This window comes from Manacus vitellinus, unplaced genomic scaffold, assembly GCF_001715985.3.
Source record: "Manacus vitellinus isolate BGI_N305 unplaced genomic scaffold, ASM171598v3 scaffold_1_pilon, whole genome shotgun sequence".
NCBI lineage: Eukaryota > Metazoa > Chordata > Aves > Passeriformes > Pipridae > Manacus > Manacus vitellinus.
This window is the reverse complement of record NW_021939396.1, coordinates 50,593,575-50,605,711: the sequence shown is the minus strand read 5'-3', so window position 1 is coordinate 50,605,711 and position 12,137 is coordinate 50,593,575. Positions and strand designations below refer to the sequence as shown.

Genomic DNA, 12,137 nt, shown 5'->3' with positions numbered 1-12,137 from the left:
ATAGAAAATGTTCTGTAGCCCATTACACTGAAGAAAGATTTGCAAGTTAAGAAGACAGGTATCCTTTTCCCTTTCCAACATGCTGCAGAACAGCAATTTCCCACAAGGGTCATATGGTGCATAGGATCCCTGTAGAGGCTTTCCACCTACAGCAATGGGACCTTAAAAGTTCCCAGACATTACCTGAAGACCATTAGTGAAAGTAAGTTAGCAACGGCAAGTTTTGCCTTAATTGAACAGGAATGTGAGTGACAAACTACTGATAGGTGAAAGATGTAAGATAAACAAGTCTCACACGTTCCCAAGTTTCCCATCAAATACAAAATTGTAACCAGAAGTCAAAATACAACATGGTTATTAACACTAGGAGACTGTGGCATTTAAGGTTAACCTCCTGTCATATTCAGGGGACTTCTCATCCTTCCCACTTGTATTTAAACATGCAAATGCCCTAGGAGAGATGTCCACCACAGCACTATCATGCATCCCTCAATGCATGGGCTCAATACTATGAAATGTCCTGTGCTCTGGATGCATCCCAAGAACTTGCTGCCTTTCCTGAGTGACAGGTGTAGTAAAAGCTGCTGGCTCACATAAACAGGAAAACACATTTTTGGTTTTCTTCATTTCTCTCCGCTGCTCCTGGCAAAATGCAGAAAGAAGTGGAGAGGGGAACAAAGGCTTCAGCTATTTTCAGTTTCCTACAGGAATCATAGGGGACCCACCACAGACATGCAATTGGATAATGAGGGAGCTCAAGGATGCTGGAAACCTTTGGTTATTTCTATGTGGCCATGCAGAGATTCTTAGTGAAAGCTCCAAGTTAACTAGACTGCCCAATAAGAAGCAGAAGTCCCAAAAGCCTAATCAGAAAGCCTTTACTTGGTACTAGTTGATTGTTCAGCTTAGCAGATTCAGGGTATATAAAAAAACAGCTGAATAAAGACAAAAGGTGATTATTTAAATTATGCTTTGGCTCAGAATGTCATCTGTCACTAGAGGGAAGCACTACATGTCAATGCCATAGGTGAAAGACCAAACCATGTAGCGTTTAGGCATGCTGTGCAATGCTACCTCATGTATTTATAAGAGGGCTTTAAAAGCACAAACAAAAAGCTTAAAAAGCTGAACCTATTATTATGGTGATTTTGCTTTCTAGCAGAGAGAAGTCTAAATCATCTATTTTCACAAGTTCATGCCAAATCACCTATTCAAAATTTCTTTAGATAAATTCGCAGTAACAAGATTAAAAACACATAGAAGAAGTTAGTTGCAAATGGCAGAACAAACCCTAGGAGGCTTCTGGCAGCTTCACAGGCATTAATCATGGTCCATACAAAAGTATTCCCCAGGAATTCACATTAAATAAGGCAATAATTCCATCTAAAGTTCCAATGACATGAACAAATGACTCAAGATTCAATCCTGTTGTTTATGATGTTGCTAGAACCTCTCGATAAAGGTAAAGCTTAAAGTTTACAACTACAGACACATTATTTTTTACAGTATGTTCAGCAGACCACAGGATTACCTACACAACTGTATGTTGTTGTCATAGTTTGAAATTGGCCCCCCTGAGAGGCTGGGGGGGCTCAGGGTGATTGGGCGCCAGGGCAGTGTTCCCTGGAGGGCCAATCACCATCCATGTTGTTCGCTTCTGCTCAAAATCATATATCACAGCACTGGAAATGGTTGGCAGTTCTGTCTTGGTTGTTTTGCTGTTGCTGTCTGCTGCGTGTAGGTGGACAAGGCCAGGGGGTCGCAGGGCTCCCCTCTCCCCCCCCGGAGGGGGGCCAATTTCAAACTATGACAGTTGTTGAAACAATTCTGCTCTCAGTACAACTGAAAAGCTATTTAAAATTACAGCAGATAAACCCATTTGCTCAAAAAGAATTTGCAATCCATTTCAAATTTTAGAGTAGAAATAGTTTTCCTGGTTATAACTTAGAACTATCTCTTAAGTTAAGAGGGAAACATAGGGACAACAAAACAACTATAGCAATACTGTGGAGACAAAAGAAATACGTGCATGAAGGCTTTCCTATATCTACATGAAAATACTTTACTCTTGCCTAAGACACTGTCTGGAATGTCCTGAAAGAAAATTCCTAATAGCTGGTTTGAACTTTCTCCATTTCTTTTAACAAAGATTGAAAAAGAGCACCTGAAACATTCTGAGAGTAATTTACCAAAATCACTAATATATAGTTCCCCATATAACACCCAGTAGTAATTATAAAGATCACTTTACATACAAATGCCACCATAAAAACATGATCAACAGTCACAAAAAGGCCAGACAGTATCACAGACATCACTGAAAGTCCCAAGCTGCTTTAGTAATTAAAAAAAATTAAAGAATTTTATTGTTTCTCAATAAAGCTGCAGAAGTGCACAAACAATGCTGGTATGCATTTCAGTTCTCTTGTGGTTATCTTGTGTATGGCTTTAGTACTACATCTAGAGGTAGGTATAGCTGTTTGACTTACCAGGAGAGAAATTTAGCAGTTATCTGCAAATATCTCACTTCCGTGTAAATATATTTTTATGTGCATTTAAGTCTGGCAGTCCATATGGTAACACTAACTGTTTCCATTTAAAATATATCTACATATCCAAAATTTAAGTAAGGCAATGTCAGTACATGAATTTTTATCTTGGACCGTCTTATTACGTCGTATTAAAAAAAATCCATACTTAAAAATCTAGTATCATTTGCTTTCCTGAGAATAGACAAAATAGCTTGTAAATAGCTGGCTTTTTAGTTGAAAAAGAAATGGATCATTATAGAGGTTATGGAAAGAAAGTAAAGAAAAATCACAAACTGCATGAAGATGCAAGCTGGAGAAGAGCAAAGAGAGAGTACTATTGGAACTTGGGTTAGCACAGCAAAACACTCTTTTTATTAAAAGCACAATTTCACAAAATACAGGATTTTTGTTCTTGACTGCCATTAAGTTTACGGTTGTGATCTCATATGAGATGTTTACTGACAAGCATGTGTACTGACAAAAACTGAGCTCTTCATGTGACAGCTGGTATGGTGCCACAGAACTGTCCTAAGTCATTGCAGATCACACACAGGTTGGCGGTCCAGGCACAACTGCTCAGAAACGCTGCAATGGCAGGAAGAGACATTCCCAAGTGCTGGGGAGGAAAGGGCAGATAACACTGCTTTGAGCACTCACAGGAGAGCATCCTTACTGGTGAGCAGAATTTAAACAGCAGCAATGACAAAGCCAAAGTTTAAGGAATGGAAGATACTGGAGAGATTCCATCGGAGAAAGAAGTTTTCTATACAGAAGGACCATGAAAAATGAGAAGAAAAAGGAAGGAAAAAAGAACTTTAATTACCACCTTTACCTAGCAATTATTCCAATCAGAGAAGTATATGGATAGTCCAATCCATACACTTGTTATGCTGTGAATAGCCATTGCATTTCACTTTTGAGTTTGCTATTCTTTTATTTTCAGCAATGTTGGGGAAATAGAAAACTTAACTTTTAAAATGCAATATCTGAGGTTGAAGAAGAGCAGAAGTCATTTGTATAAATCAAACATTCATGGCTTAAGGTATATGGCAAAGTGAAATTGGTAATTTTTATGGTTTTCTTTCCTTTTGCAACTGACTCTACTTTCTAAAATGCATCTGTTTCACTTGCATCCAAAATAAAAACAACTTCATCAGATGGCAAATGGCTCACCTTGTGACCACAGGCTAACGTCTCAATCTTGTATTATAGTAAAACATTGCCTACAGTAAAACACACTCTGTCATTTTGGGTCAGGCAGCCTGATACCTAATGTACACATCTTGGGGGCAGAATTGGCCATGTGAGTGCAAAGGAAATAAATCCATCCCTTTGACAAAAGACAAATTACAATGTTACAAAGCTAAGCCAAGCACATTGCCTAGGGTATCTGCAAAGTGCTTGCAGACTGTTCATCTACTAGTTGTAAAGTAAGAAGACAGAGGACTAGAGGTCCTTGTGCTACAGTGGTACATCAGACCTGAGGCCCTTGAATCTTAAAAAAACCCAAACAATAATTTGAAACAGTTTTCAAATCATTACTCTTTTACTCTTAAAAGAATATTTTCACTTAATGGTTCTTCTTTACTCTTTCATACCAATTTCTAGCGTGATTAAACAGTCGGCATCCACTTTCATTAAATATTTGAGCTAATTACTTAGCTCTCACAAGGTGAAAAGTTCCTAAGTAGGTTTTGGATGTTTTGTAAAGTCCTAAAAGTACACAAAGAAGTGCTTATGCCTTAAAACTTAGGCATACACTGTGATGCAGAACAGCTAGTCTGCATTATATCTGAGAAATGCTTTAGTTCAAAATAAGGCACGAGCATTTAATATGTAGCAACCAAAGGCTTGACTGCACAGTTTTGTTTTTATCCACTAATTTCAATGTTTTTAGGAGTAATACAACTTGTCTGTGCTATTATGCATCATTGGTCTATTTTGTTAACAAAAGTCATGAAGGCATTACCTATCAAATGAAAGCATTTACTACAGTGCTTATCTCTAGGAGTGGAGAGAAGCCTCTGTGAAGAAATAATGTTGGCAGTTGATTTAGTCTGTAAATTCAATCTGGAGACATCTCTGCCTGGGAAAACATTATCTCCAGTGCTCACAAGCCTTGCTGACTTTGTTTCTTTGGCAACATAGCTCTGCAAGTTTGTGATTCTTAGCAAATGGATTCACAGTAGATCTGATGCTAATGATAACTCTTGGCTTGTATATGCTCCAGTGCCATGTTTTGGTAAGTTTGTCAGGAAACCAACCATAACTCAAGGGTTTGGAATGAGTGCACCACTGGCCTCAAAAATCCATATGACGACTAAACTGTTGTGATTGTCAAGCAATGAGGCTGCTCTACCAGACAAATGACAAATATAGTCTTGCAATCTGTCATGACATTTTCACAGAGCACTTCAATTTCTGTGAACAAGACAGTTTTCCTTGATAATTTCCCTTCAAGGTAGAAGGCTGGCAAAGAGGAGTACATTTGGTCAGCTACTAATATCCACTCTGAGATGAATTATCAGACACACGTTTATCCACTGGGCAAAAGATTCAATCTATGTGAATCATATGGCTTCCACATGTGATGAAAGACAAGACGTTAACTTTTCAGATCACCCTACTGGAAAACGAAACAGCAATGAACAAAGAATGTTGAAGCCTGAGATTTTATGATGGATGTCAAGGTTTCCAGGGAGTGTAAGATCCTAACTGGGATATTGAAAGGACATTATCACTGCTTGAAGCTACTGCCATAAAATCACAATAACTGAATGCAGTATTCATTCCTTATGCACTATCTTTGCTTTGCAGGCAGATATCAGGAAAACACAATTTCTGGAATACACTGATTTCTCTTTCTAGAAGGTATGGAAGTAAGAGCATATTCCCTCTTCTCAGTGCATTGCAGAGCTTCCCCCAGCAGTCCAACGACTAGGTAATGATATCTACAAATATAAGGTGAGAATTGCCTAAAAGCCTCACGGCTTTGTTTTCAGCTGTCTAAGGTACTACTACAACATAAGGTGAATCGGAGGCCTAATGGGAGGTCTGTACAAAGACATGGCATCCTTAGCAAAAGTTTCTCATTTATTTGCAGTTTTGATAAGGAAAATGGTCAATAGTTTCAGATTCATTTAAATGACAGGAATACTATAAGTCCTGGTCCCATCTTATTCTCAGGTGACACATGGAGTCTCATGGAGAGAGCAGCTCTGCACATATTTCACATCTTGCTTTGCTTTCGCAAGAATTGTGCTAAAATATCCAGACTTTGTAGCTTTGTCACTGTAAGAGTATAATTAAAGGTCAAGTGTGTCCGCTGCAAAGCTCTGCAAGTGTACAGACATGTTGTTTGTAAGCTGTGAGCATCTGACTGACATCATACTATTCATAGAGAAACAACACGGTGTTGGTATTTCCCACAATTTGTAGATGAGAGTTGTAGCAGCTGTTGATGCATCTGGCAGTACTGGGAGCTGGTAGTGATGGAGTGGCTCCTGTTGTCACAAAAGGAGGGAAGAAGTGAGACTTCTCAAATGATGGAAAGATAGCTCCAAAGATGAGCAACTCCCAGTGTAACATGAGCAGCTGACCTGGAATGACCACTTTTATTAGGTGCCACACCTGAAATCTTCACATTACTAGAGCTGCAAACACAGAGTCTGGAGACCCCTTTCCAAAATGATGCCATTATTTCTATATTAGCATAAGTATAAATGACATTTTTCCTCAGCCAGTGTGCTTTCAGCATGTTATCTGAACCATTTCCAAAGCTTAGAAATATAACTAATAACAAAGACGTTTTATTTGGCCTCTTCCTTTCTGTTAAACTGCCTCCTGGTAGATAGGTAAAATTGAAGTAGTATAGGAAAAAAGACTGCAGAATCAGAGCTTTCTGATACACTGGAGGAAAGCTTCCTACTTCTTATTTTAATACAGAGATATAGTTTGTATCTTTGATTGCAAATTACATGTTTAGAACTCTTTTTTCCTGTTAGTGTCTGTAGATCTGATGAACAAATTTGTTTAAACTTTCCTCTCTGTGCTCCACTTCTCTGCCTCTCACAGTTTTTTTAATCTTACAGTATTTGTTTGTGTGACCACATAGCATAGCTCTGGTTCTCTTTCAAGTAGTAGCTGTTAGGAACATTGAAACAAAATGCACTGCTTTCCTTATGCCATAATTAAACAAAATCAGATCTCAGAACATAACAAAGAAGAGACTGGCTGAAGTAGAGACCATATTTTTTGTATTTTTAATTGCAGCTTGAACAAAAAGACAGGGAGAGAAGGGATGTGAGATAAAACCAAAAGTAGATGAACGTATTATTGAAGGACTCAGGCTCACAAGTGAAAACCACTGTTTCTAACTTTTTCATTAGTTTCTCATATACTGTATTTGACAGAATTATTGCTCTGCTTGCTGATGTAATCCACTGTCCTCCAGATACTGTGACAGCAATCTCCCTGTCAAACTTGACACCTGTTTTTCATGTCCAACTGTTGATTCTCCTTCTTACAGCCAAGGTATTTCATAAGATTAAATTATCATTATCAGTAAAATATTGATTAGACTGCAATTCCTACCTGTAAATTTATAGCCTTAATTTTCAGTAGGTTTCATCAGTTACCCTCAAGCAGATGAAGATGTAATGGAGTCATTAACATGTTTGAAGCAAAATGTGAGCTAGTCTCCCATGTATTTATTAAAGTTTAACGAAAACAATGAATAAATAATTACTTCTATGTAATTGGAGAGAAAGAAAACAATGAACAAACACCTGTTTAGGGACATACAACAGAAACTCAGAATTATAAGCTACAGACCTTATAGATAAGTAATAACACAGGCAAAAGTCTACAAGGAAAGAGCATAATTCTTGTAGCTGCAGAGCATGAAAGAGGTTAAAGCTCTCCAACATCAACCCTATCTAAGTCTCTCTACATTCAACCTATTACCAAGGCCAGTTCTCTCTGTCCCTGTGGTACTATCAAAACACAACTTGTCTGCAGACCCTGGTTCCTGAAAGCCTCCTTGGCTGAGTTATCCTGCATAAATGAAGCTCTCTCTGGACTCCACATTTCTCATATTCCACCTGAAATAGCAGAACCACCTTCTGCCATTTGTTCCTATATCCTGATATATGCTGTTTTCAGTTTGGCATGCACTGTTTCATTATATGTAACTTCCTCATCATGGGAGGATATTAATTTTCCCTACATATTTCCACAGTTGAGATCCTCCTGATTCCCTTCTCTTTCACTAAGCTTGCACTAATTATTTTCGTCATATCAGTTCCTCCCCCTTGGCCCTTAACTGTTCTTTGTGTGAATCCATGTTTTCTCCTCTGAGTCTTTTTTGCGACTTTTTCATGTTCTGCCCCTTAACTCTCTTTCCTTGTTATTCTTCAGGGCCATGATGATGCTAGTTAGCTACTGTAGAAACACTTCACAATGCTCTCTTGTAAAAGGTTCTGCAACAAGCATTGTGCTCCATCATTTTGCCAGGTGCCTTATTTTGTATGTTCAAATTGAAATCTTGGACCTATAACCTTATGATCATAGAAGAAGAGGGGAGGGTGAGAAGTAGCTTTTTTTAAAATGCAGAGTGATTTGTCAAAGCAGCCTATGAATGTAGCTCTTCTGAGCCTTAGAAACACATGAGGACACTTTCCAACATACAGTGCACCTCTGAGACGAACAAGACCTCTGGGAGATCAAGGGTACTCTTTTTTCTTACTACTGTTAAAAAATACCTTTTTTGCTCCTTCAGTTACCAAATCATCACCATCTGTACATTGGAAGAACAAATGAGGCATTTTCATAGGGAACAAAAAGTAAATTTGGTTATTTAAACAGTGTATTTCTAGAAATTACACTGTTCTGATTTAATTGATTCAAAATGCATTTAAGGGACTAAATTAAGGATCAGAAATTTGACATTTTTCACACAAACGTGTTTTTGCAAGTTATAGCTAAACAAAGAAATGTATGTGAAGGTACATATTAGTCGTGTGAACCTTACGAAATTATTTCATGAAAACATATATTCCAGAAGATTATGAAGTCTCAATACCTCAAGGCCAAGAACATTTCTGATAATGCATGATGTATTACCCACTTAGTGGATGAGGGAAAGACTGTGGATGGCATCTGCCTAAGCTTTTCTAAAGTTTCTGACACTGTTTCCCACAGCGTTTCCCTGGAGAAACTGGTTGCTCATGGCTTGGATGGGTACACTACTGGATAAAACACTGGTTGGATGGCCAGGCCCAGAGAGTGGTGGTGAATGGAGTTACATCCAGCTGGAGGGCACAAAGGCTCTACAGAGGGATCTCAACAGGCTGGATAGATGGGCCGAGGTCAATTGTATGAGGTTCAACAAGCCAAAGTGCCAGGCCCTGTACTTGAGTCACAACGATCCCATGCAATGCTACAGGCTGAGGGAAGAGTGGTGGGAAAGTGTCCCAGCAGAAAAGGACCTGGGGTGCTAGTCAACAGTGGCTGAACATGAGCCAGTGTGTGCCCAGATAGCCAAGAAGGCCAATGGCACCTTGGCTTGTATAGGAAATAGTGTGGCCAGCAGGACAAAGACAGGATCATAACCCTGTATTTGGCACTGGTGAGGCTGCACCTCAAATCCTGTGTTCAGTTTTGGGCCCCTCACTACAAGACACTGCGGTGCTGGAACATGTCCAGAGAAGGGCAACAGAGTTGGTGAAGGGTCTAGGACACAAGCTTTGTGAGGAACAGCTGAGGAAACAGGGGCTGTTTAGCCTGAAGAAAAGAAGGTTGTAGCATGGTGGAGGTCAGTCACTTCTCCCAAGTAACTGGAAGAGAGGAAATGGTCTCAAGTTACTCCAAGGGACGTTTAGATCAGATATTAGGAAAAAATTTTTCATGGAAAGGGCTTTCAAACACTGAAAAAGGCTGCCCAGAAAAGTTACCATCCCTGGAGGTATTTAGAAGACATAGATGTGACACCTAGGGACTTGGTTTAATGGTGGGCTTGGCAGTGCTGGGTTAATGGTTGGACTCAATGATCCTAAAGGTCTTTTCTAACTCATGGTTCTATGTAATCCCAGAAGCCTCTTTCTCTGTCTTCTCCCTGTAACATATAATTTTATATTTCTTCTTCATTATTCCTTAAGTAAAGAAGTTATTTTATTTTCTCAAAAGAAGTGCTTTTACATTGAAAATATCAATCTAAAGTAAATGTATGTGATTTATTCAAAAAACTTGTGTTGTCTTCAGCTATACTGCCAATGATACAGCTAGGAATGAAAATCCCATATATACACTACACCGTTGACAGTGTAAATAGAGCAACTCATCCTTCATTAATTAACCACATATTATGACTGACAAATGTGAGAGAGACAAAATGACTGTAAGAAGAAATGCTACATCTTGGCTCTTCATTTATGTCTATATGGACATACTCAAAATTTCCCTGGAAATCAAGACATAACAGATGAGATTTACATGCTCAAACAGCAAACAGCATCAAATTCAGGTACTACAGAGGTTTCTAGGGAAACAAATACATATACATTTTTCAAATTATATGCAAGGCATTTACATTGCTAATGTTGATATGCATTTCAGGGAGAGAAAAATGCAGTGTTTGTTGTGACTGACAGAGCTGTGCCTAAAACCAGAGAGGCAGGTCATTACTCCTTCAATTTACAGTGCATAATACAAACTTTGCAAACTGTAAAAACATTATGCTCGTTTATTCTGCTGTTGTGTTAACATAGTTTATGGTTGGTCAGAGTGACATTTTACTTCCGAATAATGCAGAGAGTCAGCAGTCCAACACAGGAGGGAGACAGAGGAAAGGATGCTTTGGGGGACTTGCAGAAAAAGTTTACTTGGACTCTGCATAATAAACAAGTCCCAAGAGACCACTAAGTAATACAGACATCTATGCAACCAGGTCTAATCCACTATCAGTTTCTCTATACAGAGATTGGAGGGCTTTATGCATCTCTGGTACTTATAACCTATGAAATTCTCATTGGCAGCTACATCTTGAAAAGTAGATGTTACCTTCTTTAGAGCAAAGGTGATGATGGTTAAGGAGTTATCCAAGTTTAGAGAACCATTCTATGTACTTTCAAGCCTTGTAGATGAGAAAGAAACATATGACAAAGTTGGTGAAATCACTAAGTACAGATGCCTGGCCACAGAGACAGAATCAGAAGGGTGCAGCAAAACTGTGTAACTGTAAAAACAACTGTGGTAAAAAGAATACCAAAGAGATAAGAGGTTTGCTATTGAACAAAAAGGAAAAGCATTCAGTATAGACATCAAGACAACTGAAGTACATAATGCTCTACAGTAAAGCCTACTAAAGCCTACAGTAGGGAAAGAACAAGTATGTTGAAGGGTACTCAGATCTAAGTTGGATATTTTTACATCTCTAGGCATGTTGGTCAGCCTCCTTACTTAAAGAAGCTAAAGAGGATTAGCCTAAATGAAGATATTACACTGTGGACTAAAAGAAAAATCCCACTGGAAAACCTCACTGAAAATGTAGTGATCTGGTACCCTGTCAAAGTGAAAAGCTAAAAGGATCTGTCTAGGATCTGTAGCTATTCAAAATTTTCACTAATGGTGTGTGCAATGGCAAAGTTGAGATGATCTTGGCCACCAAATCTGAAAAGAAGAGAGGAATAATCCCACCGTACCACAAACCATGAGGACACTATTAGTAAGTTAAAGTTGCAAGCTGTTACAACGAGGCAGGAACAACAAACTGCACAAACTTTTTTTGTTATTTTTATTTAGCAATATCACATGCGGAAAAGGTGATGCTGTTGGAACTACTTAGGACTCAATCAGAATGCCAGGAAGACAATAATCTTTTCTCTGTGTCTATAGCTGAAAAATAACAGATTTGCACTGCAGCAAAGAAGACTGATCTTAGAGATTAGAAAAATTTCTAATACCATGAACTTCTGGAATAGGTGGGATGAAGAAATTACAAAACCTGATTTCTTTGAGAACTTTCAGAAAGCTACTCAAAAAGATGTCACAAACAACAGAAATATAGCTGATATGCTATACAGAATATTTCAGGATAGGGAAGGAACACAGAAGGCCTCAAGAGAGTTTTTCCATTCTAGGACCCTATGAAAAGCAAACCATGGTGACACACAGAAATAGAAGAAAATACTAAACAATTTATTTAGGGTTTGGCTTGGCTTTGTTTTTTTGTTCATAGCTCTTAGTAAGAAATATTCAAATATTATTATTGCACCATTATTTTGAAATGTAGCTCTCAGTTACTAATGTGGTTTGCTTTGGGCAAGCCTCTAGGAAAATCAATTTGACATTGTTTCCTTGAATAAAGTTTCTTAGTAAAAACCAGGAGAAATTAAAAAAAGAACATAGATAGCTGCTTTCTTTCCAAGAAGAAGTTTCCCATTAATTGTACCCGCCCATGCTTACCTTTTGAAATGCAATGCTATGAATGGACTAAATATCTAAAGCTTCAAAAAATCTAGACAAAGGAAAATTTAGCTTCCCCACTGGCAATACATCAGCATTAGAAATAAAATGTTATGGACTCCTTAGAGACAGCAGTATGTGATG

The 12,137-nt window shown here is 38.4% G+C and overlaps 1 protein-coding gene across 6 annotated transcripts in view; it reads right to left on the bottom strand.

Annotated features, from left to right (window-relative positions):
• PTPRM (protein tyrosine phosphatase receptor type M) overlaps positions 1–12,137 on the bottom strand; it is a 351,616-nt gene that overhangs the window by 235,193 nt on the left and 104,286 nt on the right. The window lies entirely within an intron of this gene.